A 24,117-nucleotide genomic window follows, 5' to 3' on the forward strand; every position below is an offset into this window, starting at 1 on the left:
GGTGCAGCGGGGACCCAGTCATGGCCGACCAAATCCTGACCATGACTTGGCTCGTGAGATTCGTCTATATACAGAGAACTGCTAAACCCAGTGAATGCTATTTCTGGTAGAGCGGTTAGTGTGTTTAAGCGGTTCTCGGATATAGTGCGTTTAAAAGGCCCTATATTAGGGCTAGCATTCTTTGGAGTTTCAAATACATTGATTATGAGATACAAGCAGAATTGAATGTGAATGGTCTTTTGTTTTAGGAAAGTAGGCCGTGTGATTGAAAGAGACCATATGTTATGAAAGTGTTACGTGCTTGATGATGAGTTAAGGTTAGCAACTAATTTAAACTGTTGCGATTTGGCAGTTCACAGCATCTTGCGAATGGTGGTGAGCTTTGGCATAAATTGCATTGATCATTTCATAGCGAGCGTGTAGAAGAATTCAAATATCACAGATTTCCTTTTGTAGGTCCTGTGGTTCTTGAGTTATGTTCTAAAGAGGGCTGAAACAACAACACTTTTGTAAAACGTACATAACTCATTAGGTTTCACAGTATATTATTTGTATATAGAATGGAATGAACTTTTGCAAAACATTAAAGTGTTATTTTTCAATAATATATTAATTTAGATAATGAAAATCGAGGGGGTGGGGGTTGCTTCGACCAGCGGGCTGCGAGCCTCATTGTTCTACGGTCTGATAAGAGCGCTGACATGTTGGAAAATGTTGAGGAAGCAATATAATGTAAACTTTTAAAATAGCTTTAACTCAAGAACTATAGCGCCCTCAGGGTTCATACTTACGGAAGTAACTAAGGGCCATGCGGGTTGCTTTGTAACGCAAGAAGTCAGTATCTTGTGATCACAAATCCCGACTTCTTGTGTTCATGAATAGCCAGTTTGAAATAAAGAAAGTAAAGATATCAAAATAAAGAAATAGTTAAGAAAACTCAGGATCTCAAGAACTCATGAAATCTGTTCAATTTTTACGGCGTTGGTATTTTAATTGTAAGCCAATCCACGTTAGTTATCTCGAGATCCTATTTTCTTGACTTAAAGTCAGGAACTCGTGAACTCAAGCCACGCTTGAGTTCCTGACTTCTGACTTCAAGTCAGGAACACAGGATCACGAGATCCTGACTTCATGACTTTAAAGTCAGGAACTCGTGAACTCAAGCCGCGCTTGAGTTCTTGAGTTCCTGACTTCATGACTTTAAAGTGAGGAACTCGTGAACACAAGCCGCGCTTGAGATCCTGACTTCACGACTTTAAAGTCAGGAACTCGTGAACACAAGTCGCGCTTGAGTTCACGACTTCCTGACTTTGAACTCAGGAACACAAGAACTCAAGCGCCGCTTGTGTTCACGACTTCCGACTTCCCTATACCACCTGCTAGTCCAGGCTAGTCCAGGCTAGTCCAGGCAAAGTCAGGAAGTCGTGAACACAAGCGGCGCTTGAGTTCTTGTGTTCCTGAGTTCAAAGTCAGGAAGTCGTGAACTCAAGCGGCGCTTGAGTTCTTGTGTTCCTGAGTTCAAAGTCAGGAAGTCGTGAACTCAAGCGCGGATTGTGTTCACGAGTTCCTGACTTTAAAGTCGTGAAGTCAGGATCTCAAGCGCGGCTTGTGTTCACGAGTTCCTGACTTTAAAGTCAGGAAGTCAGGAAGTCGTGAACACAAGCGCGGCTTGAGTTCACGAGTTCCTGAAGTCATGAAGTCAGGATCTCGTGATCCTGTGTTCCTGACTTGAAGTCAGGAAGTCAGGAACTCAAGCGTGGCTTGAGTTCACGAGTTCTTGACTTTAAGTCAAGAAAATAGGATCTCGAGATAACTAAAGTGGATGGGCTTACAATTAAACTACTAACGCCGTGAAAATTGAACAGATTTCATGAGTTCTTGAGATCCTGAGTTGTCTTAACTATTTCTTTATTTTTATATCTTTACTATCTCTTTATTTCAAACTGGCTAAGTCAGGAACACAAGAAGTCGGGATTTGTGGTCACAAGATCCTGACTTCTTGCGTTACAAAGCGAACTCACGTGGCCCTTAATTACTTCCGTACATACTTGATACAATGATGGCCCCTGACCCTTGGATATTTCCTGCTGTAAAATCTACTTGCTCCATTTTTAAGAAAATCAGAGCAACTTTAATTTTTCACCCCTATAATAACCAAAAAATTGATCACGGACCTGTTGAGCCTCATAACTTGGTAAATATAATGTCCTACTCAGACTCCCACATATTTTTGTGATTCTTAGGTCCAGACAAATAATTTGATGTTTTTTAGTGAATTTGGAGTATGTTTTATTTTTGCCCCCTGTGTATGTAAGGGACAGATCGTTATTTACGGCAGGGGGGAATGGGTGTTTTGGCAAAAATATCGACAACAAATTTCGCGTTCCCCCTCGCGTCCACTCAAAATTTTCGCGTTCCCCTTGTTTTCCCAATTTTCTCCATTTAAAATTTAACAATCCCCTCTTGGTTCAACTAAAAATTTCAGGTTCCCCCCTCAAGACCACAAAAAAATTTCGTGTTCCCCCCTCAAAATGCCCAAACCCCCGCCATAAATAACGATCGCTCCCTAAGGGTTTGGGGGTCCTTTTTAGAGTCAAAGAGTTCAAATACAGTTTGGCAGACAAAATATATAGTTGAATTCAACATACCTGAATTAGCGAATATAATAATTGAGGGGCTCAATATCAAAACGGCCTATCCCATATTTTGCTGAAAATAGAGGGCGCTGCTGAAAAACGTAAAGGTCACCAAAGGTCATTAGGCCTATTACAAACATGAAACATCATGAATGTTACTTAGTAAAGTAAAGTGAAATCAACGTTTAAAGATGTGAAATTGTTATGTATTGTATTGAAAATTCGCACTCAAAAATCCAGTTTTCTCAAAATAACCCAAATGTGGGATAGGTCGTTTTTATGTTTAGCCAGCTTTTACGCGAACTTGCCGCTTGACACTTCAATAAGCCCTCATTTTCCAAATAGAATCAGTATTATGCTGTACACATAAAAATGCATGAGGCACGTATAATATTAATATTAAAGCCGACATTTCACATGTGTTAATTATTATTATGATGATTATAATTGTAAATGAGTTTTTGCCACTTTATTCACAGCTGTGTGTGGGTTTTGCCATATATTCTAGGATGAGCTCACTAACATAATCATGACTGGAAATTTCTAATAAAAATACTATATTCAAAATTAAACACGAGTTACTGTAATCCGTGTGCGAATACGGTGGGCCCGATCTTGACGGCTGTTGAATATTGATAGGTGGGCGCGGGTCCACATCGGATTCGGACATCTTGAAAAGTGCAAGAAAATTTGATAAAATCCTCAAAAATTCTCAAATATTTGAGAATATTGAATAAAACATAAATATTATTTAGTTCAAACATGAATACCTATACTTTCGTTTAGTATTTGAAGAGTTTGTTTCCAAAAGGCGCTAAATCCAATAGCTGCCATGTGTCACATTTTTATGGTATAATTTAACATTTTTAAAGTTTAAATGACATTTAACAATTGGAATGGATATGTTTGTAACTCTAGCTTATTTTCTAACTATTTTCAAAATCATTTTAACCCCTAAAAATTCTCCAATGCAAAGTTTTAAAATGGCTGCCATTGAATTTAGCTCCTTTTGGAACGAAAAAAAATTATTTTCTTTCATATTTATTGTTTTCGTCTTTGCACGTGGGAGGTTAAAGAGATTGGCAATTATTTTTTTAAAGATATCCAAAGAATTGTTATAACTATTCTAGTGGTCCAATAGTATTAGGTTGGCAAGGTTACTACTCTTAGGAATATCTGCAATTGAATTTTACATAAAGCAGCCTTTGGATTTAGCGCCTTTTGGAAACCGGCAATTTAATTGTCTCCGGCAATTATATGTCGGAAAAATAATTATCAAGCACGAATCACATGGTTTTATTTAAAACAAACTCATATTGACCATAAAAACGAATAAAAACAGTAGGCTCTCAGCACGCGATATTCAAAATTCCCGCACCGAGATTGTCTAAGTGCAATGACGTCATGGTTATGTGTGCTCATTTGTCGTCAGTCTTCATTGTATTACTGGGACGTATAAGGAATAATGTTGTGATTTGTCATTTGTGATTGCCGGAGACTCCCTTTATAGATTTTTTTTTAAATTAGGGAAATTCTCACAGGTCGTGGGTTTAAGTTGAAATGTTCTGGCTATGGGTAAGCTGATAAAAAGCATACGATCATAAATTGTAAAATACTGCTCTTGCAAAACCATGCAATATGCACTGCAATGGTCTGCCCACGAAATATATGGCAGATTATCAAGAAGAATAATACATTTCGTAATAAGGTATAGTGCGAGACATCGACTCTGGTTGTACTTTGGATGGCATCAAACCCCGCATCAGACAACACGTAGACAACATTATTAATTCTTGGATGTAATTCAAAGCACAACTTAAATCCGATAACAATTTTTATTTTAATGTTAATCTAAACTTTACAAGTTCAGTAAACGAGTAAGGTAATGTGAAGGCAATGGCAATGTGAAGGTTTTGTTTGTGTATGTGTTGGTTTCTCGGGGTTGGTTTTCCCTTTGCAATACGTTTTTCCCATACCAATTTGTAAGCGCTCTTTAAGCCAAGTCATTGGTCATTGTATTAAAAACCGTATGACAAAACAGGCGAAAATAGTAACTTTTCGCACAAGATTTGCAATTTAAAGAGAATTGGTCAGTGCTCATTGAAATTAAGCTAGTATTATGGACAATATAACGCTCTTTCATTTAATGACATAAAATCTGAAAAATATTGTAAGGATCACTCGGGGTTTTGACATTTAAAACCTACGTTTTAGTCAAAAATGTTGCTTGAATGGGTCGTTTTCAACAGATTTACCCCATTGGCCTTGCTATAAACATTGAATTGCGTCATCTGTTGACGTAATGAAAAAAAAAGTGTTTTTAGCGGGAAGTGTTACCTTTCGTTCGGTATTTAAAAAGTTCTGATTGAATGAAGGGAACATTCGGGGTTTTGACAAAAAACCAATCACAAATGCCGTATTTTCCTATAGACGAATCCAATTTCACGCATTCCTACACCTCAATGGCAGCCATAGCTGCAACGGGGATCCAGCTATCTCACCTAAAATGTGAAATGATGCGGCCTTGAAGGGCATTTTAAACTGCATTCTATCACCCGTGTTACACGTAGACAAAAGAATGATGATAGTTTACAACACAAAAGAATCTAACATCGAATTTTAAGCGGGTTTAATCCACCCATTTGGGCACTCACAGCACCTGTTTGATGCATGCGGGGACCCGATATTGGCCGACTAAATCCTGACCATGACTTGGCTCGTTGGATTCGTCTATACTAAAGTAATCAACAGTTAGAAGCTCACACAGCACTTATGATGCTATGCACGCAACCATGTAGTGTAAACAAAGACTGTTGGAAGCTCTTGGACGAAATTGTGTGCTTACACTCATAGAAATTGTTCGTTGGCATTACTCAGTAAGTTGATGTAAGTCGTTGCGTCAACTTTCCGAGTAATGCCAACGCGTACAATTTTGAGTAACGCTGACTCGATATCATTATGTTGGTCGCACTCATTTGCACTTACTGTATTGAGTTGTTACAACTCAGAAAATAAAACTAGGTTAGCATAATTTTCTAGAGGTGTGCTAGAGTATACAAAATTTTGCACTGATTACAAAAATAAATATTTGAATACTGCTAATTGTGCAGAAAATGATCCAATTACGTGAATTAAGTAACAACCCAGCAAACACAAAACGTTTTCGACATCATTCGCAAAAGGTTATAAAAGGTTGTCAGAAAACGTTTAAATGTCGGGTTATATAAAGGGTACATTAATGGTATAAAACGTTTTCATAACATTAAATAACATTTGTTGTTAATTTACTGCACAGCAAACACAAATGTTTTACAGAAAACATTTAAATGTCGGGTTATATAAAGGGTATAAAAACGTTTTAATAACATTCCAAAAACATTTTTGAAAGCTTGGTACAAATCATTCTAAACAGAATGTTATTTTGTGGTTGAAAAAATATTTTGCACAAAATGTTTGCCCAAAATATTTACAATAACGTTTTTAAAATGTTTTCACGACCTTTATATAACCCGACATTTAAATGTTATAAAAACGTTTTGTAAAAACATTTTAAGAACATTTCTGTGTTTGCTGGATGCAAATATTTTAACATAATGATATTTAAGTGTTGACAAAATATTTGGCCAAAATGTTTGCAAAAATAGTTTACAATGACATTTCGAAAACATTTTAAAATATTGCTGTAGTGTGTTTTCATACAAAACGTTTTAAAACGATTTCATGACCTTTATATAACCCGACATTTTAATGTTATTAAAACGTTTTTACCTAAACCAAAACCCAAAATATAACTTATTTAAAACGTTTTAAAAACGTTTTTGTGTTTGCTGGGAAAGTACTAAATTGGAATAACTCAAAACAATAAGTACCAGTAACTTAATATGAATCCAGTATTAGATTTAATTTACAAACTAATGTTTTGAACTACTGGATGAATAATCTACACCAAGATATTAATATGAACGAGTTACATCAACTTACATGTTGAGTTACAATAACTCAACTAATTGGTTCTTTGAACCTTGTTTATTTTTCTAAGTTCCCTGAACTTGAATTCAGAAGTCGGCATTACTTAAAAAGTTGACGCAAGGATTTACATCAGCTTTTTAAGTAATGCGAACAATGTTGATTAGTTGACTCAACTTTTTTAGCTTTTTCAGCATTTTTTAAGTTCGGATAACTAAAATGAATTTTGTTTTGGCAACTTTTACACTATTTTTGAGTTGTCCAAACTTACTCCTTTTGAGTTGCGCCAACAAGGCGAACAAGTCATTTCTATGAGTGTAGGTGTATCGTTTTGTAGCCAAACCTTTCCATATGCATGGGACATTGTGTGTCAGCAGGAATAGCTGACCTTCGGAATAGGCTACTGTCATCATAAACCAATAGATACTAAAATTAGTATCTATGATAAAACAGACATACTAAGCAACTGAGCCCGAAAGTAATGCTATAAACATTGACCATGTTTACCATACTTGTTCGTTTTCATGCTATTAGGGGAGCTAAAAACAGGGAATATTTGAATAAAACATCCGATGTGTCTCACTGAAGGTCATTTATCTCAATCATTTGTGAGATAAAAAAAAAACACTCTCATTCGCAATACACCACATTTCGCCATACTGCATTTTAGAAACGCTTGCTGTTAGAATAAGAAAAATTTTAATGCTGATTTATTGCACATTCTAGGGAAGCGTGGTTACCTTTTCAAAATAACCGAGTGAGAGGGTTTTCAAGAAAGTATTTTCCTGTCAAAACTGAAGCATCCTCTGTATAAAAGAAAATATGAATATTAACTGCACATCATATATAACGATTCGTGATACCCAATTGTGGCACATTTGATGTCGTTTAAGAGGCATGGCAGAGAATTTTATTTCAATTTTATATACGCCAAAATATTTTTTAATTGAGCAAGAATAAGAATAGAAAAACGTTGAAAATGCTTTGTGAATATTACATTAGACCCCACCAAAGATTACTGTTTCGTTTTTATGGTAATCTAATCTTTTATTTCCTGAAAAAACATCATGGGTCTAATGTCGATTATTTACTAAATTGATCAAAACATCGAACGTGTATACAAGAAAATGGTAGGCTCCTCTATAGTATTTTACTGACCATGGAAATGTACTGAGACACGAGCACGTGTCAAAATCGATATAATGCATTGTCCATATAGACGCCCATTTATCATGTTTATTGTTGGATTTTTTTTTGTATATAGAACACGCAGTTAACAACAATTGAGCGCTATTAATACACATTAATTCTTTTAGGCAAATAAAATTCCAAAATATGGTACGTTTTCTGCCTTTGCTTGTCACGTGGTAGCCTATGTTGAAGTTGCGATTATATCTTCAAATAAGTTTCAAATGGATACCAACAAGACAAGTGTGCGAGTGGTCTAAGGCGCCGTGAGTTCGAACCCCGCCTCCGCCAAATTTAATTTTGCTTTTTTTTAAATTTCATATTGGGGAAATGTGACTGGGAGAATTTATGTATGGCGTGGAGTGGTGTGCATTCGCAATGACCTTGATCAAAGTGTCTTAACATGGTCAAATTATATTAACCAATCGAATCTACTTCCATTAGGCAAGCATTGGCAACTCCAACATTCCCATATGAGTTCATATGGTTTCCCCAATGGATCTGTAATCATGCAGACATATCGATATTTAGGCATACTCGAGGCATGAAAATCAGATGTGGAACTACCATCTATTTGTATAAGCTTTTTTAAGACATTGAAATAAATTAGACGCTGCTTCTGGCTTTAATTGATCGGATTGCAACGTTTGCACAGTATTTGTGGGACATGAGAGCAGACCAGACATATCGAATTGCATTCTGAATACGAGGAATGTCCTTCTGATATGAAATAATTTTGTTTGTTTTTTGAAAATCGATATATATTACAAATTTTAAGGCAAATTATTAAAAATTTATATTTTGACTGACATTTAACAGTCCTCGAAGTAACTTTATAAATCTAATGATATACACGCAAAGTATATGTAGCTGGGAGGAAAAGCCGTCCATCATTTGAAATTTGTGACCTTTCGCATTGAGACCCAAAAAGGCTTACAGATTTTAGTTCTTTTGGCGGAAAATGTATATCTTTCTAAAAATCTTAAATTATTTGATATTAGAAGGACATCCCTCGTATTCAGAATGCAATTTTGGTGTGTCTAATGTGCTCTTAGGTACGTCCCACAAACATGACAAAATACTATCCGATATTTCGATTCTTTAAAAGAACTGAAAGGTACCGAATACCAAATGAGATTGTGCAATGCTGGGATTGATATTTGAAATTGTACGTCTTCTCTCGTATGTGTCCGTTATATTGACATGTTACCAAATTTACTCAGCGCGGCATCAATTTGTAACAACATTTTGTGCCCATTAAGTGTAACTCTCTCAGCCTCGAGCACCCATTTGGCTATTCTAGAAAGTAAGTGCACACCCCCTATACAGCCTGTCTCAAAAAAAATTGTGCAAGTGAAAAGCGCCCTCTTTGGCGATTAGAAAATAACCTTGTGACATGATGCTTACATCAACGTCAAGGGCATAGTCTTAGCTCTCCGATACCGTTTGTTCTGTTCAATTTGCTATTTTTAATCTCGAGATATGTTTAGTTAAGAACGAAAGGGTAAAATCACAATTGTGCCACTTTTACTAGTGAATAGTGCTGTACATGTAAATCAATGATAGCTGATGTTGATGCTTCTAATGCACTCCTCCCTTCGGGGCTCGTGCATTAGACGCATCAACACCAGTGCGCGTGCATTATTTTGTCTAATTTCATTAATTTGTCAAATTTCATGAACTTGTCAAAGTTCATTAACCCATAAGTGTGTAATATTTGTTTGATCTTTTAACATGTCTTGAATGACAAAAAGAACAGTATTTACCATGGTAAAATCATTGACATGCACATGTATTGAATTTAACAGCAGAATGTGAAATATTTATTTATCGTTTAATTTGTCGTAAGAAGAAAAAGAGAATCATTATACCTTTATCATGATAAAACATTAAAAACAATTTTGTATTGTTGTGTAATTGATGCATTCTTTTGTTTTCACGAAGGAACTCTTGATAAACTTGATGCTATCATCGATTTACATGTACGACGTATAGCTATGGGCGGCCATGAGGGCCAAAAGGGTCTCAAAACCACACAAGGGTCTCAAAAGTACAATAAGGTCTCAAAAACACATAAAGGTCTCAGAAATAAACACACAATAAGGTCTCAAAAGTATAATAAGGTCTCAAAAACACATAAAGGTCTCAGAAATAAACACACAATAAGGTCTCAAAAGTATAATAAGGTCTCAAAAACACAGAAAGGTCTCAGAAACAAACACACAACAAGGTCTCAATAGTACAATAAGGTCTCAAAAAGAGAGAAAGGTCTCAAAAAGAGAGAAAGGTCTCAAAAACAGAGAAAGGTCTCAAATACAGAGAAAGGTCTCAAAACAGAGAAAGGTCTCAAAAACAGAGGAAGGTCTCAAATACAGAGAAAGGTCTCAAATACAGAGAAAGGTCTCAAAACAGAGAAAGGTCTCAAAAACAGAGAAAGGTCTCAAAAACAGAGAAATGTCTCAAAAACACGTTATGGTCTCAGAAACACGTTATGGTCTCAAAAACAAGTTATGGTCTCAAAAACATGTTATGGTCTCAAAAAACACGTTATGGTCTCAAAAACACGTTATGGTCTCAAAAACACGTTATGGTCTCAAAAACACATTATGGTCTCAAAAACATGTTATGGTCTCAAAAACACGTTATGGTCTCAAAAACATGTTATGGTCTCAAAAACACGTTATGGTCTCAAAAACACGTTATGGTCTCAAAAACACGTTATGGCCTCAAAAACACATTATGGTCTCAAAAACACGGTATGGTCTCAAAAACAGAGGAAGGTCTCAAAAAGAGAAAGGTCTCAAAAACAGAGAAAGGTCTCAAAAACAGAGAAAGGTCTCAAATACAGAGAAAGATCTCAAAAACAGATAAGGTCTCAAATACAGAGAAAGGTCTCAAAAACAGAGAAAGGTCTCAAAAACAGGGAAAGGTCTCAAATACAGGGAAAGGTCTCAAATACAGAGAAAGGTCTCAAACACAGAGAAAGGTCTCAAAAACAGAGAAAGGTCTCAAAAATAAGAGAAAGGTCTCAAAGACATATACCTCAGAGACATAGACTGCACATATAACGGTCGGTTGACTTTGTAATACCTGATTTGAGACCTAGACGTGTTTTGAGACCAAGATGTTTTTTGAGACCAAGATGTGCTTTTGAGACCCTTTGTGGCACTCACGGCCGCCCATAGTATTCCTTGGCGTTGACCCTTTTGACCCCGGCGGCCGCGCCGTGAGTGCCAAAAGGGTCTCAAAAGCACGTCTTGGTCTCAAAAACACATCTTGGTCTCAAAAACACATCTTGGTCTCAAAAACACGTCTAGGTCTCAAATCAGGTATTACAACCGACCGCTAAATGTGCAGTACCGCATACAGTACTGCAATATCCGCTTGCAGTTCCGCATGCAAAACTGCACATTCCGTCACGCACTTCCCCATGGGAAACTGCAATATTTTTGGTGTATTTCCGTATGGGGAACTGCAATATTTTTGGTGTATTTCCGTATGGGGAACTGCAATATTTTTGGTGTATTTCCGCATGGGGAACTGCAATATTTTTGGTGCATTTCGCATGGGGAACTGCAATATGTTTGGTTTCCTAGCAAGCGCTAGGAACTATAATAGAATATGGTCACAATGTCAAGTTGATTACCCCGGTATATTTAATATTATATAGTCATCATTATTAAAGAGGCGTGTGAAATTTGTAATAATATTTATATCATTCAATACTATAATTATTGTAGGCCTCTACTCTATACCAGACTTGTAACGAGTCATGACTCGAGACTCGACTTTTCAAAAATGAAATGACTCGACTCGGATTTTCAAATTTTCCCCATAGAGATTGTACAGTGACTCGAGTCATTTGACTCGACTCGACTCGAGATATTGCAAGAAATGACTCGACTCGACCATGAAATGATGTGACTCGTTACAACTCTGCTCTATACTATGCCGTCCTTTCAGACAAGAATTTCCCAAGACTTTCTTTTAATTGCAAAAAAATGAAACAAAATGTAAAACGATAGTAGGCCTAATATTGAATTGAATAAATTCATAATCTGCAATGCAACATTAATTTAATTATTCTCCGCAGCGAGATTACTCTTCCCGCGTACCGTACATCTCGTCTTCAGTGAGGGGGGGGGGGATGAGTGCAGTTCCAGCCCTCGAATTAAGGATCTGAAGGGGCATAGACTTCTCCGTAGTCCACTTGCCAATTAATTGTGCACTACTCTGGCTATTACATTTAAGCTTAAAACTCTGATTTAATTAATGAGTGCACAATTGATAGATTTTCACAACTGATCTTTTCAGTCACCGTACGCCCTCTGTTTGTTAGCTTCGGATGGCAGATTCTAAAATTAGAATTGTTCAGTATTGAAGTGTCATTATAATTATGCCATTATGATATGTTGCATTCAATAATATAAGCCTACGTAGGGCCTATACTTTATTTTTACTGTCACAAATATAATTATATAGCCTAAACTTTTTCATAACCATTTTATACTAGGCCTAGTATTTTGATGTACTAAATATCAGTATAATTTCGAGTTCAACTGAATGCGTTCATCATGTTTAATAACATTTTATTTATCAAAAATCGACTATGGCATAGTCTAGGGGATTGCTGGATCTTGATCTTAAAGGTAGGCCTAGCGCCTACTGCGAGGGCTCTGATCAAGAGCTACAATTGAAACAAAAAGTAAAACGATAGTAGGCCTGATATTGAATTGAATACATTCGGACATGCCACATTAGGGGCTGTGCAATAATTATGAGCCCTGGGGGAGGGTAAAATTGGGGTGGGGGTGGGGCGCCTTTTAAATAAAACGCTCTAAAAAGGCTTAGGAAAACCGTACAGAAACGCTTAAATATGCAAATTTTCCTGCTCGCTGCGCTCGTAACACTAACAGGTATATAGACCATTTAAAGTTTGCAAATTGGGATCTCAAAAATTTCGCATGTGGGGCAAAGATTTTTTGCGGGCCGGGAGGGGAGGGCAAGCGATTTTGGCGGGCCGAGAGGGGGACAAGCGATTTTTGGCGAGCCGTTTGGAAATTTTACCCCCCTCCTCCCCCGGGGGGCTCATTATTGTACAGCCCCTTAATCATTAATATAAATTAGGCCTACATGCGACATCCCGGTGCGACATTAATTAGTTTCCGCAGCGAGACTACAATAACATGCGAAAGGGCAAGCGGACCGCATGCGGTACTGCACAAGACCGCTGTTTATTTTGCGACTAATTGACCTCGACACCCTGCTCGACACATTAAAGATGGATGCTGGCGGTGTGCACGTAAGCCATACATGCATAGCCGTGATGGAATAAAAATGCTGAAAAAAGGTGTTCATATTGCAAGAGTAACTACATTTTCGAATCGAAGGTAATTATTTGATCTAAAATATTCTTAAAATGAATTCGGTTTCATCATCAGCGATAAATATTTCCTGAAATTGTACATTACTTTGCACCCAAATTCTGTACTTGTATCCGGAGCTCTGCAAGTGCAAGTGATTCACCGTGCCGTGCTGCAACAAGGCAGTAGCAGCGGTAGGATTTTCAAATCTTTTGAACTTTTCCCATGATTTTGGGCACTTGGTAGACCTTCTAATTTTATATCTGATCTTGTATGCAAGTGAATAAAAACGCTGTCAATTAATGAATGGCCCACCAAGGTTAAAAAATGTACTTGTTTTTTTAATAATATAAAGTAAACGATTTCAATATCATGCATGGCCGCTACCGGTATTAAAAGAAAAGACTATTAAAGGCGGTATACATGATTATATACATGTACAGCATCCAGCATGCATGTATGTCTGAGTGCTACATGTACATGCCATGTAAATAGGTAGTCTTGCCAGCAAGACTTCAGTCTTTATCATAAACATAATGACTATGGTTACACTCAGTTACTGATAAATGGGTATGTGTATGTAAACATGTACCGGCATGCGTTAGCAAGGGCCAAGGCCGTGGATGTACCTACTACCTGGCATGCTGGAATGGCATTGCACAGTCAGAGATGCGCAATATTTAGACAATAATAACTGCACACCATCTATTTTGAGGTCATTCACCTTTTCGGTAAATCCCATAACCCTTTGCTGAGTAGGCCTATGTACACCTGAGACCTCGTCATTTGACGTCACGCCAATCTGCTCGCCCGATCGCACATCGTTTATCGAACATGGTTACTGCGCATTGCTAGTCAGCGTGACATCACATGACAAATTCTCAGGTGTACTCGCAAAGGCTTATGGGATTTACTGAAAAGGTGAATTAGGTGAAATTGTTTTGGGCTGAGGTATTTTTCCGACCGAGGAAAAATACCGAGGCCCAAAACAAAACCCGACAATTTCACACAATGACCTCAAAATAGATGGTGCAAAGTTATTATTGTCATTCATTACCGTCGTATCTAATATTTTGAACAAATCAAAATGGCATTTTATGTTATTTTATACCATAAAACGCTGTTAAATATAACCAGTTTTAATCATTGTTGTAACCTACCCTACAAAAAAATCAACCAGGTGAATATAACATTCGCGCCGACAACAAGAGCTACCAATCACAGAAGCGTGACGGCATCGCGTAGGCGTGTGCGTTGCCATAACATGTAGCTTATACACGCACGCGCGCGCAGAAGTCATTGTTGCGCATCCGGAGTCATTGTGAGTTATTAATGCAATTAGTGCGCGGTCATGCAGGCAATCAATTTCTTTTGATTGGATTACAGGCTTCACGTATAAAATGAGGTTATGAATAATTATTAGACCGAGCAGCTGGCTTCTGTTGGGTTGAAGTAAGCTTAGTTGTCTGTTTGTCATTTGATCTAGAAATCGTCTACTATCCACGATGACACAGTGTGAACACTGGACAGAGATAGAGCATGGAACTATAAACTACTTCAGTCGCTTTTATCATCGCCAATTTTCAAACACATTAGGCCAATGGAACTCGATTATTAGTTTCCGATTGGATGTTTGAAAAAAAGGACGAGGTCACTATTTCATTATTCATTATTCGCCTCTTTTCATTATCCATTATGTCAACAAAATCAATGATTTTATGAACAGCTTTCTCCAAATTTAGGTTCCCCACCAGTACCAAAGTATATATTGTTGATGAAAGACCATCTCAAAACCGGTATTAATGCTTAGATATCTTTACAGACATTTTGCAACAGATTGAGAAAAGATTTGAATTTGTTTTCATTAAAATGAAAAGAAATTTGCAATTTTTGTAATCACTAGAAACATGATGAGGTAAACCTTAAATTTCCATTATTTACTACATCCTCTACCCCTACAACTAAGAAAAACTGATTATGATCAGCAGGGGATGACAGACATTTTGAGAGTTTCAATTTTGATTATTTCCATTTCAATTTTCAGATAATTGACTTTTTTATGAAAATAATGAAAGTTTTGGTCAAATTAAAAAGTGATGCGGGCGGTCAATAGGAAACTAACAATCGAGTTCCATTAGCCTTAAGGGGGTACTACACCCCTGCCTAATTTTGTGCCTATTTTTGCATTTTTCTCAAAAATTATAGCGCATTGGTGACAAGTAAGATATATTATAGGGGCAAGGACTACAACTACTGCACTGGAAATTTTATTTCAGCACAGGCAACAGTTGTGGAGTTACAGTAGTGATTGGCTATAAAACCTTGGTGTGTCAGATAGGGGAGGGTCTTATTTGAAGCAGCTTATCCTCCTGAGCATTTTGACACCTTTTAAAAAATAATCGGTTAAAAATGATTTGGTGCCGCCAAAAAGCGACATACAAGGGGGGGGTAATTTGGACCTTAATTTTCTACTTTTAAGCAAATATTGTGACATTAAAGATAATGTATTGTATTTTTTGGTATTTCATGGATGAATTTAGGTCCAGGAAGGTCATTTATGCAATTTGTGTTGAAAGAAAATTTTTGGTGTCTTTAAAATTGACGTTTTAGAGTAAAATCAGTCTGTGAGGGCGCTTTATCATTTAATGGCCCTTTTCGCATATATTTTTGTTTTTTAATTCATCATACTCGAGATGATCATTGATTACACAAATTCTGAAATTTATAGTGTTTCATCACATTTGGTGTGGCTGTAGCGCTCATTTTTAATCTAGGGAAACCTGCCCATAGGAACATACAGGGTCAACGAACTTTTGTATTACATGTAATTCAATGGAAGCGGCTGTTCAAATATTTAAATCGGTACTACTTAAAAACAAAATAAGCTGGAGAGTTCAAACTTTGGGAGATTCTGTTAATTATAAATAGCTTTCATTTGGTCATAAAAAAGAACAAAATTTTAATAGGGGTGTATGCTTGAAACAGCTTTTAGGCTGAACAGCGCCCTCACATCCTAAATTGGAGCTTCAACTCAAAATAAAAGATACAATTTTGGTAAAAATTGCATAAATTGGTCCAGTGGTCCTCAAACTATGTAAATTATCATTAAAAACCATCAAACAATATAAAAAATTGCCATAATATTCAAAATAGTGTAAAAGAGGGGGGTCCAAAACGAATCACCTTCTACGTCGTTTTTTGGCCCGCACCAACTCATTTTTCAGCCGATTATTTTTTAAAAGGTGTCAAAATGCTCAGGAGGATGAGCCGCTTAAAATAAGACCCTCCCCTAAGCTTTCTGAAACAACACCCCTTTTTTCAGGCTGTTAGCCTATGCCTAGTTACAGTCAAAAATGAGGAAAACCAATATTTGATCAATAAATCAGTAACTACTAGCCTTGAGTTGCTGAATTTTCAGTGCAGTAGTTGTAGTCCTTGCCCCTATAATATACATATCTTACTTGTCACCAATGCGCTATAATTTTTGAGAAAAATGCAAAAATAGGCTCAAAATTGGCCAGGGGTGTAGTACCCCTTAAAAATTCTTTATTTTAAAAGTTTATATATTACCAGGGTACCAAATTTATTTTGATGACTTATCTGTATCTTCAGAGTTTGCTCATTTTTATTTTATGAGATTAACCATGCTAACAATTCGCTGATGATATGTGTCATTTGAGCAACTTTTTTCGGGTGCTGTATACCCATCGTGATCTGCGTTGTTGTTTAATACTTCCAAATTTCCATTGCTTTAAACGTGGTGTTATGCTTGACTGATTCTGACATGATTTGAGATACATGTAACTCCAAAGCTCAGTCCATAATAATCAATCGTCGGTTTCTACATGTATAATATCAGTGGCCTGGAATGGATTAAGGATCGACTTCTCGATCAAATGTGTTATGTGTGCGACATGCGTAATCATGATAATTATGCAATTCATTTCAAGTAGGCCTACTTCGCCCCCATCATCCCAGAAAATGTGGGGCTGTAAGCTGGGTTTACATAGGAATTAAATTGTTGGTGTGCTCTAGGGGTGGAATGTGTAGCATGTTGGAACATTTCCAACCCTATACATTTTGTACAACCCAGGGATTGGCAATGGTACTAAGAATGCACCCTGGTACTCTGGTAGTCTAGCTTCGAATTTGCTCACCAATAGCTTTTGAGGCTAGAGACCTGAGCTATCAAAATCTAGCAGAAATTTATGAAGCATGACACCGTAATAGCAAGGGAAGTTTGAAATAAACATAGCCGATTCGACGGGTGATCGCATCAAAACTGTTGCTAAAATTGCACTTAATTAACTAAATTGACTTTAACATTTAACCAAAAATTACAAGTGTGTCATTTTCCCACATTCCATGGGAAAGGTGGTTAGGAAAGTACTCGAAACTCACTCAAAAAACACAAAGAGTTGGTGCACACAAAAACACAGATGATGCTCATTGCTTTTTAATAGAAATGATGGACATCAATATTGTGTTGTTGAAATTGGGAATAGGCAGGCTGCTTTTGCCAGTACGGTCTGTCATTTTGTTCACTTTTCCTCCACGATTCTTCAATTTGTACACTCAAATACGATGGAAATAAACCTGTGTAGGTGTGGTCAGTTGAGCATTTTTCTTGTGCAAATGACCTTAAAATACCTGTAAAATTACTAAGATAGATAAAATTTTTGCCATTTTTTTTTTTAACTTGCTCCATTCATAGTTTTTTCTAAAAAAACACCCAAGACACAAAATCTAGGTCAGATGGGCCTGTAGAACAGGGGTTTTTTTGTCACCTAAACCTAGCTGTAATTTCAGCTTAAGTATCAAGTTAATCTTTTAATTTTAATTTTCGTTTATTTGCTCTATTTTCACAGAAAAAAAAACATGGATGTTCAAGAGAAACTGGCCAAAGACATGTAGTTCCATTCATTAAGAGGGTTGGTGCTGGTGTACATTGCGACAGTGTCATCGCATGATATGACTTAACGACACATCAAGGTCACAAATAATTGTTCCTGTATTACCACGGGCTGTGAATAAGCAAGACGAAACATGACAGTTCGGCCTCGACAGTTGGTTAATTTTGTGAAGGGTTTTCTCAAATTGAGAGGTTCAGTGCCATTTAACCAGAGGTATAGACACAGGATTGGAGGTAGAAGATTTCAAGATGCAGGACAGAAACCTAAAGAGAGCCATTGTGATTCGGGAAAACCCTGGGGAAAACTACCCGCCAAAGTAGTGGACATTGTTAGATTAGATTCACTCGATTGTCGTTGTGATGCACAGCAAGTGCACTAGTTAGTAATAGTAGCATGGCTAGTGCATGAATCTGGAACACGATTCAAAATACATGTGAACGTAAGTACACTATTAATAAGCTTAATAGGTTCTATTCCATTTCTCCAAAATTTAGGGGCTGTCATTTTCTTTGGAAGAGGGGGGGGTCAAAATGTTGTGAAGGAATTTTTAAGAGGGGCCACAAGAATATTATAATATAAGCACTTTCGACTTTGATGGGAGCGATTGCGAATAGGGTGCAACTCTACTAGTCTTATTACAAGACTGCCCTACCCCAACCCTAAACCCTAACCCTAAACTCCGTAAACGAGGACTGCACTCAAGTCTAGCAAGTTGCACCCTATTCGGTAATTGTACCCTTTGATGGCCAGATTGGGGGGTCATAATATTTTACTTAAGATAAATATAGCACACTGTAAATTAAACAGAAGTTTTTGCCCCTCCTATGAATATTTGATCAAGTGATTTGCGGCACTTAGGGTCCAAAGGGTGCGCAGTTTACTTTTGCATGCAAATAAATAGCCAAACAATGACTTGAATGCATTTTGAATTTGGTACTGATCAGACTACAGGCCTCACATGTAACTTTGGTGCTAGCTTACATATGTAAGTGCACCATGGAGAAGCCCAATTTCAGAAACCTGCAGAAACCTGGAGGAAAACTTCTTCTTCTGGATAATGTCCAACACCCCTTTTATTTAAAAGGAGTCAACCGGACAGGATTCGGTGCGAATGCAGTTTGCTTGTTATTTTCTTGCTGTTCTTGACTCTTGTAAAAGCTCCATTTTAAGACCTTATTTTTGAATTTTCACAACTAGGTTATATCAGTGATGTCAACTTGAAGTGAACTGTACGGTTACAAACTACTTTCAGATGTTCATTGTGACTTCAAATCATGGTGTATAGCTTAACTCAACCGTGAACCATCAAAAATCTGGTATGTACAATGTACAATGAGTTTAAGGCAGGCATTTTCGGTTGGGTTTAACTTTTTGGGTACCGACCGAGATTTCACTACCGGAAAGAGAGCCAGCATCGGGTTACCGTTTTTTTGTTTTTGTTTTGATTTGGAGTGTCCATGGACCTAGAGCTCAATGATAGGATCATTCATGGTTGACCAATTTTTATTTTAATATATGCAAAGTGATAATTTGTGTTCATATGTCATACTCTACCAATGATTGCAAAATTGATAAAAATTCAATGCATTTTGAAATCATTAAAGCCAGGGACACTCCAAAACTGAGAAAAAAGTTTTTTTAAAAAATTGTTGCATTTTCGGGTACAAAATTACCCGAAAATGCCTGCCGTAAATGAGTTTAGTAACTTTTTATTGGTTAATTTAAAGGATTCTAAAGGCAATAAGGTCCAATGCAAATGAATGTGTGCCGGGTACCTCAAAATGGTCCAGAATGATTGAAGGCCCAGAATACTTAGTCATGGATCCCAGTCTAGGTTTTACAACTTGCACTTGCAGCAAGTACGTACTAGCAGCTGATTTGTACTTACTCTCTGTATAATTATATGCATAAAATGTGTCAATTTCAACATGTAGTGGTTTGCATAAATCAAAATCAAATGAGAGTATTCAAATTTCATGTAATTATTCTTTTTACCACTGCAATATCTCAGGTTCAATACGGAGCCCCAGAATGTTGGAAAGAAAAAAAAAAATCTCAGGAGACTCAGGGCCCTGACTTAGTAGCTTCAGGTCCTGACATAGTAACACCGCGGGGCCCTGACTTAGTAATTTTGGGGCCTGGAGATAGAAACAAAGGGCCCTGATATGTGTACATCCATATCAAAATGAGGCACTTGCTATATGTGTCTTCCTTTACACAGTAGCAAGGAATAAATACCAGACTTATCTCAAGTGTAGGTCACTTCAAATCATTCCCAAGTTACCATACATGGTTTAGGAATGTTCGCAGTAGGCCTATTCCTAAACCATCAGTGACCTCTCCACTTGAGATGAGTCTGGTATTTATTCCTAGTAACTTGGGACCCGAGATAGTAACTTATTATCTCAGGATTTCAACGCAGGGCCCAAGCTACTAAATTGGGCCCCAAGATATTTTTTTTTTCTTTCCATGCCACTTTCTTCAATTTAAGGGATCTAGAATGAGCGTTTATGGCGTTTGACAGTATTTTTGTGGGACATGAGAGCACCTCAGGCGTATAAATCTAATGATATATTCTTAAAGTGTATGTAGCTGGGAGGAAAAGCCGACGATCAATTGAAAATTTTGACCTTTTACTTTTATATTGAAGATATGGATTTTTTTCCCAAAAAGACCTATTTTTTGTTGGTGTTTTGGGTAAAAAATCCATATCTTCAATACGAAAGGTCAAAATTTTCAATTGATCGTCGGCTTTTCATCCCACCTACATACACTTTAAGTATAAATCATCAGATTTATACAATTTACTTCAAGTACTGTTAAATATCAAAAATATCAATTTTTAATGATTTGCCATAAAATGTGTATTACATTGCGAATTTCAAAAAATCAAAATTATTTGATATCAGAAGGACATTCTTCGTATTCAGAATGCAATTCGATATGTCTGATGTGCTCTAATGTCCCACAATAAAAACTGTCCAAACGTTCATACCCCTTCCCTTAATCTTGATAAGAAAAATGTATTAAATTTAAATATTTTTAATTGTTACTTTTGGTTTATTTTACAGATGAAATTTGAACTGGAACTGGAAGGAACCACCTGTAGCAACAAGCTAAAGCAAGATATAGATCGAGATAGTGATAGTGATGATGATGTGAAAAAACAATTGACATAAAAGACAACTTGTCAACACCATGACAGATAGGGTCTACATGTAGGCCTACCTATCATTTAGGCTTGGATCACTAGTAGACATAACCTGATGTTCATTTCATATCTTTACCCTGGTGGGGATTCTTCAAAATATTTTGTACAGGGATGTGCCACTGCCATACAGACTTATGAATGCTGACTTTCTCTATACCTAATTTTTGTTTTGCAACCCAATTTTTCACAAAAATCACTCAAATATACCTCAATTGGGCACATTTGTCTCCATTGAAAACCACCCGCCGATATACCAAACTCACTGAAAATGTATGCAGGAAGAACCCCACCCCCCCTGGATTTTACAACAGTGGAAGTTGTGGAAGTGAGTCCTAATGTTAATTCAATTACATTGAAATCAAATTGAAATGAATTTTGGGCGATTTTCATTTCAATGCATTGGAATTGAATTCGAATCAAAATGAGTGGGCTTGGGCATGAATTGAATTAGATTGGAATTGAAATCATTGTTCGCAACGAAAAATTAAATTGGATTGGAATTGAAATCATGTTGAGTGATGAAGAATGAAGTGGAATCGAAATGAAATTCAGCTTTGATTTCAATTCAGGATTTCAATTCACAAGCAGATGTCTGTGATTCCAGATCATTTCACCTGTAAAAAGTGCCCTTCCCCATTCTGAATTCTGATACACTTCCAGGTCTATTCACACAAGAGACACACATTAAAAACTTTTGGCACTAATCATAGAGCCCCTATTGTTCTCGAGCTCCTAATTTTTATGCTCAAAAGTCATTGTACATTAATTTGAAAAAATTGTGAGAAAACCATTAAAGAAAATGCATATATCTTTGACAGCTTTTCTCACACTTTTTTAAAAGTACAAGGATTTTGGGTGTAAAATCTTTATAGGACTAGGAGGAGGAGCAAGAGACAAGTAGGGGCTATCTATAAAAGTATCAAAACTTTTTGACATCTTTGAGGTCAGTGTGGGGACAGGGTCCCATTATCGATCGTACCACACACCTTAAGTTTAGAAAATAATGTGCATGGTGGACAAGAAGTTAAGACAAAATATGAAGTCAGTCACCAAAGAACTAAGAATTTCCAAAGTTTCATAAAATAGGACCCAGAGGTCAAGGATCACTCGTGTTGTTTGAATGTGAAAAGTGAGTTAACATAACAATAAAATATCTTCTATTGAAATGCTTTTGTGATGCAGTTTGATCAGCTCGTAAATCGGCGGGCCTTATAACATCGCGAAATCATTGGATTTTTTTTCTTTTGTATGAAATAGGTTAATAAATGTGTATCACTTGTTGCTTGAGAAATTGTACAAAATAATGCACTTGTACTGAGCTAATGCAGTTCCCCCTCTTGGGGCTTGTGCATTTAGACGCATCAACACCTTAGTATGTGTGCATTGTTTTGTACAATTTCACTCCCAACAAGACTTGGTGATATGCATGTATTAACCTAGAAGTATGCACATATTACATACTCTAATTATAACTTTATTATAGCTCTAGCAAAGATGGAAGTGCTGTTGGTTGGTCATGTATGATGTACCTGTGGACTGGACAGTGTTAAATATTGGTAAATCAGCACAGTGTTGAGCAATTTCCTGAAAATGTGTTCAGAATTGTAGATTGTGAATATATGAAATCAAAATTTATATTAATTAGAAATTAAGAACACACTTTTCAATATAAATATAGGGTTTTAACTAAATAATATGAAGGGGTAAAAATAGGCCCTGCTTATCACCTTTGTATAGTGGTCAAAAAATTTAAATGGTTTCAATTGTTTTAAAAATCCTCATTTCTTCTTCTAGCCCTGGGAATTAAAGGAGGATGGTATTATCAACCATCTCATCTCCAGCTCCACTTTTCTCCATCAAAATGGTGATTTTGGTATCAGTGGAAAGTCCATATTTTTTCTCATTGACCCTGTGAAATATTAGGGCTTAAAGATTATATATTTTGTTTGGAATTTACATTTCCTAAAATTGTTATGAATATGTTATTCTACTACTTCTGCTCAATTTTAAGAATGTGAAATGTACATGTGAAAGTCTTTGAATTTTGCCATTTCCACAATGCTGGCTGCTTTGTTATGATTCTTGTAATTCGCTATTGATATTCCTTAAATCAATTAAAATTGACAGACAAACAACCCATCTTTTATTTATTTGTTTATTTATTTATTTATTACACTTTATCACTGGTACATGTATATACAATAATTATAATATAACATCAAAATATATTGCACATGAATATTCAAAAGTACATACAAAAAAAAGGAAGTATAGATAACATTTTACACCAGTGAAAGGCAAGGACTAACAGCACCTCTAGGACAGTCCCACCATGGATCAAAACATTGAGGACACCCCTCCCCCCCAAAAATGTGGAAAAAAACCCTACACAAGCCTACAACCAGAACACTGGCAACATGTAACCCAAGAGCATGTGTTGTAAGGATCAAAACTCTCCTCCAGTTTGTTCTTGTACCACTCAGAGAGCTGGCTCTTAAAAGAGGGCATGTTGACACTGGATCTAATGTTAAGTATGCATATTCAAAATAATACAGACACTGCCAGTAAAATTTGATAATTTTAAATAACAATTGTATTAATATTATAAAATGTAACACTTGTTTTAGGTTTTACAACTTTGTGTATTTTTGTTTGCATAATACATGTATACTGACCACATGTTGGAATACTTTGTGTGTGTTTAGAAAAATAAAATGACAATAAATAAGAATACAATTTAACATGTATTTATGTGTTTGTTTTCATGGTGACTTGTGTAAGGGCTGATCAATATTAGACAAGTTAATTGTTGAGCTTATTTAAGGGGGTACTACACCCCT

At 36.5% G+C, this 24,117-nt stretch overlaps 1 long non-coding RNA gene across 1 annotated transcript; it reads left to right on the forward strand.

Moving 5' to 3' along the window:
• Window positions 1-13,059: 13,059 nt before the first annotated feature.
• Window positions 13,060-21,243, forward strand: LOC140171804 (uncharacterized). The gene is made up of 4 exons (XR_011861644.1): window positions 13,060-13,180; window positions 18,022-18,505; window positions 19,264-19,382; window positions 21,138-21,243. It is a non-coding gene; the product is annotated as an uncharacterized lncRNA (long non-coding RNA).
• The last annotated feature ends 2,874 nt before the right edge of the window (window positions 21,244-24,117 follow it).

The sequence above is a fragment of the Amphiura filiformis genome, chromosome 15 (genome assembly GCF_039555335.1).
Source record: "Amphiura filiformis chromosome 15, Afil_fr2py, whole genome shotgun sequence".
NCBI classification, from domain to species: Eukaryota; Metazoa; Echinodermata; class Ophiuroidea; order Amphilepidida; family Amphiuridae; genus Amphiura; species Amphiura filiformis.